Genomic DNA, 7,131 nt, shown 5'->3' with positions numbered 1-7,131 from the left:
TTCAGTTTATTGTTTACAAATCTGTAGAATAGTTTTGGTTGATCTTTACACTTTTCTATGATATCTTTTTCATATTTTCTCTTTTCCTCTCTGCACATTTGTACATATTCATTTCTATAACCGGTATATATTTTCCATTTTTCAGGTCTTCTGTCTTTTTTCCATCTGGTCCAGGCTTTGTCTCTTTTGTCTTTTAACTCCCTACAGCTTTTGTTGTACCAGCATTTTACATATTCTTTTTCTTGTTTTTGTCTTGGGACATACTTTTCCACTCCTTTTTTGTAAATTTTTGTCAAAATATTCCATTTCTCTTCTACTGTTGTTTCTTCTTTGTATATTTCTTCCCAGTTTTCCTTTTGAAATAATTCTCTTATTTTATCAAAGTTTGTTTTTTCATACATCATTCTTCCTTTTCTATATTGTTCATTTCTTTTCATATATTTTTCTTCATTAAGTTCCAGTTCAATCAATATGTGGTCAGTTTTACTTATTGGTGCTTTATATTCAATTTTGTCCACTATTCTAGGTTCGGATGTAATTACTAGGTCTAGTCTCGATGGCTCTTCTTCATTTCTATACCTAGTGTTCTCCTGTATCCATTGTGTCATTGTATGGTCAGTAACCATCTCAAGTAGAGCGTTTCCCCATGAGCCGTCTCCACCCTTTACTGTCATTTCTTCCCAGCAGATTTCTTTGCAATTAAAGTCGCCCATCATAACTATTTTTCCTCCCTCTTCCATTATCTTGTTTAATGTTATCTTTGTGTCCTCTAACATACTTTTATGTTCACTCTCTTCCCATGAGGCTGTTTTCGGGGGCACATAATTTATCACAAACTTTCTGCTCTTCTTATCTCTGTCTTCTACTTCCATCATTATCATCTCTACTGTATTCTTTCCATATGTGACACACTTCACGTTTATATCCTTCTTAGTCAGGAACATAACTCCACCCCCTTCCTTTTTCACTCTGTTTCTAATCCAATAACTATATGCATCATGTCCTACACTGTTGGGTGGTAGTGGACCTTTTAATTTTGTTTCTACAATTCCCATTATGTCTGGTTCTTTTTCTTTCAAATAATCATTCAGCTCATTCAATCCTGTTATTAATCCATCTATATTTGTGTAAGACACTCTTAGTTTTCTGTCACTTCCATTGTGTTCTCTGTTTCCCTTTTGTTTTTCTCTTGTATGTCGACTTTCTTTAGTTTCATATTCACTACTCTCCAATAGAATCTCTCTTTTTCTGACTCCGTTCTTATCTCGTTTTCTTCCTCTCTTTCCTCTTTATTCATTTCCCTTTTTATCCATACCCCACCCTCTTTAAATCCCTGGAAAATATTCTCATCACTTTCTAATGTATTGCTCTTATCTATACTTCTAATCTTTACATTTTTATTAGACATTTCATCGTCGCTCAGCTGGTCGGGGGGCCGTTTGTTTACCTTTCGCCTGTCTGCCTGGACCAAGTCCTCTCCTTCCTCATTTCCTTCCATTTCCCTCAGCAATCCCTCCCCTTCTCCTCTTTCCCTACTTTCCCACTACCCCACGAGCAATTTCCCCCCCACCCTGTAAATACAATAGGCACTTCTCTTTGCGTTGGGATCCACGAAACTTCAATTTTCTTCAGAACGTCTTCTAATCCGTCCGTTCGTTGAAGTGTGTGTGTGTGTGTGTGTGTGTGTGTGTGTGTGTGTGTGTGTGTGTGTGTGTGTGTGTGTGTGTGTGTGTGTGTGTGTGTGTGTGTGTGTGTGCGTGTGTATATTTGTATATATGTACATATATATATATATATATATATATATATATATGTGTGTGTGTGTGTGTGTATGTATATAATGTTTGTGTCATTATGAAATTTGGAAATAAACTCTCCTACTGGGATTCGAACCCTCACCTGAGCGGCTTGCTTTTTATAAGACGAAGACCGTACCGTCACGTCACCGTGACCCTACTTGTCGGAAGACTAACCTGCATAAAGGATTTGATAAAATAGAGTACATACCACGCTTCATGTAGGTGCCTTCGGCGGAACGATTAGTCCGTGAACTAAGTCGTTCCGTTTTGTAGGGTCACGGTGGTGTGACGGTACGGTCCTCGTCTTCTAAAAAGCAAGCCGCTCAGGCGAGGGTCCGAATACCAGTAGGAGAGTTTATATATATATATATATATATATATATATATATATATATATATATATATATACATATATATATACATAACATTACTTAGTGTAGAAACAGAAGACCATCAGAGGTCAAGAGGTGTGAATAATAAAACTAGATGTTTCAAGGACATTAGAAAATATATTTTTCCGTATAGGACTATGCATTAATGGCATCTTTTGGAAGAAGGAATAGTACAGTCCAATATCGGGATATTTCAAGGTCAGAATTGACCTATGCGAACGCGAGGACGTGACCATAAGAGCATTGCTGTACATTAGGTAAGTACTGTACACACACGCACGCATACTACACACACACACACACACACACACACACACACACACACACACACACACACACACACACAAAACACACACAAACACACGAACAAACTACCAAGCTGTTCAAAGCTGTCAATTAGAGTTCCGTAGGCTGCCGGATAAGACAAAAATTCTCAACAGTGCAAGGAAAGCAAGAGGCCTGGGTTGTATTGAGTGGGAGGGGGAGCACTTGTGGTTACCCAAAATTATCTCTGTGCAGTGTTGAATGTGTCTATAGTGAGAAAATGCAAGGGAATCAAGGTGGATCAGGAGAAAACGGTGACGAGTTTGATTCGAATGTCGACATAAACGCAGAGCCCTCTGGAGGCGCTATACCGAAACTAAATGTAAATAGAGGCTTTGAGACACCAAGGGGGATTGGTAGATTGTACAGCGATGACCTATTTTCTGCCTTTGGGAAGTAAAAAAAAAAAAAAAAAAAAAAAAAAAATAGTCGAATTCTAGACATGGAAAGAGGGATGAATCTTAATAGAAACTCGTGGGATAGAGAATTCATGGAATTAAGGAAAGAGATTGTGATTTTAAGGAAAGACTATTTTGAAGTCAATAGAGAGGTATGTGAACTAAAGAAGAAGAATTCCGAAATAAATAACGAGTTAAGTGAATAATAAAAAATAACTAATTGAGGTTAAATGTGAAAATGAAAAGATGAAAAACAATGATACTACCAATAATGAGAATTGAAAAAAGGAGGTAAATCACAAAATACAAGCAATGTCTGAAAGAATTGAAGAAAACTTTGGTGAGGAAATTTTGCAGAAGATTAAGAAATGGAATGAAAACAGAAAAAAGGAAGAGACAGAAGGAAGAGAGACGAGATTGAGAAGTTGGCAGGAGTGACGTAGCAGAGGTTGGCGCGGTCATGCAAATAATGAAATGCTATGAAGGAGGCCTTTGTTCAGCAGTGGACTCAGGATGGCTGATTTGATTGATTTATTGATATGTATATTTGTATACATATACATTGTGTATATATATATATATATATGTACGCATATATACATACATACATACATATACATATATATATATATATATATGTATATATATATATATATGTATATACATACGCATATATACATACATACATATATATACATATATCTATATATACATATATATATATATATATATATACACATATATATGCTGGTACATTGTGACAAGTTGATGAAGGTGGAAAAAGAAGTCACGGGTCTAGTTCCGAGTTCCTGAGTTTATTCCTGACCGGTTTCGCTCTATGCTTCTTCAGAGGAATGTGACTCTGGAGTGAAGCTGGCGGTATACATAGTCTGAGTAGGACCGCGTTCCCTCCTTGGAGGTGGGTTCCGTTTGGTTGTACAATGGTTTATAATTTCTAATACAATGAACAATAGTTATAAAACAGTATACAATAAATTTTCGTGATGTTATTATAAAACAGCTCCGGTGTGTGTGGAATGTTGACCGAGGGTGTAACAGTGTAAGTGAAGTGAGTGGTGTAAAAATGTGGGAATCCTAAAAAGTGCCATAAGATAACTTATAGTATAAAATGATATAAATATCCAGACAAATAGAATAAAATAAAATAAAATAAAATGAAAATAAAAAAATGTGCTAAGTTTAAAGTGACATGATATCTCATCGCGTATCGTTGTATGACAGAATGTTATCAAAAAGTATATATATATGGTACAGTTTTACATATGGTACTGGAAATAATAAATAAATAAATAAATGGATAATAACATATTCGGACATATTCGGACAGAATAATAATAATAATAACAATAATAATAATAATGTGATAGTTTGGAGTGGGCAACGTTCTCTTTGACACATCATTGTATGACATAAGATATAGATTAATTAATACATAAGATAATGCAATATGAAACATAATGAAAACTAATAATGAACAAATAGATAAAATAATAATAATAATAAAACAATAATAATAATAATAATAATGATAATAATAGAAATAGAAATAAAAATAAAAATTATAATAATAATAATAATAAAAATACATCTCATCGTATCTGTTGTATGACATAAGATATAATAAATAGTAATGTAATTTAATTTTTACGTAAAATGAAGCAATATAAAATGAAACAAAAATAAAACAATGAATAAATAAATGCCAAAGAAATATATAGTAACAATAAAAATAAAAATAAAAATAAGATAAAAATACGAAATGACCGGCCTCAAGCCCTCAACCCAGGAAGTGCGGACGTTTGGGCACCGGATGGAGTTTGTCGTTCTATGTGGGCGCTGTTCTGGGGCAGGTTCTTATGGCTGCGTATTTAGCTGTGAATATTTCCCATTTTATATCCCCTACTTTTTGGTTGATGTTGGCATTGGTTGTTATGTATAGGGCTTCAATCACCTTCCTTTGTCTTTTTGATAGACCTTTCTTCACTACCTCTGCCTGTTGCCAGTCGGGAAGATGTCCTTCCTGCTCCACGTGGCCCACCATCGCGTTTGAGAGGCGGTGGTACCTTAGGTCCGCCTTGTGCTCTCTTATTCTGGCATGTAGGCCCCTGTGACTCTCACCATAATATGACTTGTCACAGTTGCCACATGGGATCCTATATATGACGCTGAGGTCGTTTGTTGTTTTTGATGTTGGTGTTACTAGTTGTCTGATTCTCCTTCCCGTGTCATTCACTATTTCTAGTCCTAGTGGACGTGCAGCATCCCCCAGTGTGCGTGAAAATTCTGAGTCCGGTACGACTAGGTATTGTTTGTCCTGTCTGTTTACTGGTTCTCTCCGTTGCCTGATGTTTTGGGCTTTACTTAGGGAAGTGGATAGTAAGCCCACTTGATATCCCAGTGATTTGAAGGTGTTTGTGACGCGGCGAATTTCTTCCTCGAGGAACTCCTTGCTGCAGATCCTCAGAGCTCTGAGGAAAAAACCGATTACCACTCCTGTTTTGGTTCGTTCGTCATGTGCACTGTAAAAATGTAATAGGTCATCTTTGTTGGTAGGTTTCCTATAAACTCTAAAATGTGCTTTGTTATCTTTTCTAATAATCTCCGTGTCAAGAAAAGGCAGGCGACCAAGGGACTCAATCTCCATAGTGAATTGTATATTACTAGTTACTTCATTTAATTTTGACAAAATCTCCTCAGCAACAGTCTCTGCAGGGGAAATGAATAGGCAGTCATCTACATACCTTAGCCAATGTGCACCCTTAGGGAGGATTTTTAAAAAGTGATCCCTCTCCAATACCTCTAGGTAGAGGTTTGCTGCCACTGCACTCAAAGGAGATCCCATGGGAAGGCCTTCCAACTAGTGGTATTCTTGGTTGCCAAATCTGAAAGAGCCAAATCTCATACATTTTTCTGTGAGCTGCATGTAGTCTCTTTTGCAGATCGGTAGGCTATTTTCGTCGATAGTCTGTAATGCTTCTTTGATAGCGTTGATGGCGCCTTTTATGGAGACATTGGTGAATAACGATGTTACATCGTAACTGATTATTCTTTTCTGTGAAAAGTCTATGCTGTTGAGTTTCTCGATTAAGTCTGTGGAATTTTGGAGGTGCGCACTACTGATGTTACCAAGGGCGGAAGATAGGGGTTTGGCTAGGATTTTAGCTAACCTGTGCTTACAATACCTGAAGTAATGGGTCTAAGAGGTATCTCCTGTTTGTGGATCTTGGGGAGTCCTTTCAAGGTCGGTATCTTGGGGTCTTCTTCTAAGAGATGTAACATTTTCTTACCCTTTTCGGTTCTCTTCAAAATCTTTCTTGCGGTTTTGTTGAAATGTTCAGCTTCCTCTTTTGCTTTGCCGATGTTTTGTTTGGTGTATGTGGACGGGTCGGATAAGAGATCCTCCATTTTGCGTACGTAATCCAATTTATCAAGGATCACTATACCTCCGCCTTTGTCAACTGTTGTGATCAAGATGTCGTTGTTGCCTCGGAGTTCTTTTAGTGCATGTAACTGTGTAAGACTGTAATTTACATACTTTTACTATTCTGAAGATGACTTCTACTCGATACGTTAAATAAAAATGGAAGACTATGGACGACTTATATTTGCCTGTGTTGACACATTTTGACAGGTTAACGTAAGTGGAGATAGGAAACACAGGAGTCTTAGTCTGCGTTTATTCCATAGAAAATTCGCAGATATGCCTTTTCAAAAGAATGATGATGGTTTTTTTTTTTTTTTTTTTTTTTTTTTTTTTTTTTTTTTTTTTTTTTTTTTTTTTTTTTTTTTTTTTTTTTTTGCGGAGTTCACTCCCTTCCCGCTTTACCAGCATTATAGTGGCAGCACGTGTGGATAGGAATATGAAATACGTAGGAATGATAATGAAAAAATAATAACATATAGAATAAATAATTAGATAGATAAATATAAGATAATTACAAATATCAGGATATGACGAGAAGAATAATGGAGCAGTTAGGTCGAGTCAGGTCGCCTGAGGACAATAATATCTTCAAAATGTTAGAAATGTATGCAAACTAATAAATACATAGTCACAAATAAAGAGAAGAAAGAGTATGTAAGGAATGGTGAGAACATTGACAATTTACGAATTAAAATACATAAAAAATTAATATATGTTTACACAAATATATACAAAATATAAATAGAAATGTAAAGAACAAAATAAAAAGTAAA

The sequence above is a fragment of the Oratosquilla oratoria genome, chromosome 9 (genome assembly GCF_046742065.1).
Source record: "Oratosquilla oratoria isolate Oo_2021 chromosome 9, ASM4674206v1, whole genome shotgun sequence".
In the NCBI taxonomy this organism is placed as follows: domain Eukaryota; kingdom Metazoa; phylum Arthropoda; class Malacostraca; order Stomatopoda; family Squillidae; genus Oratosquilla; species Oratosquilla oratoria.
Note: the sequence above shows the minus strand (reverse complement) of the source record.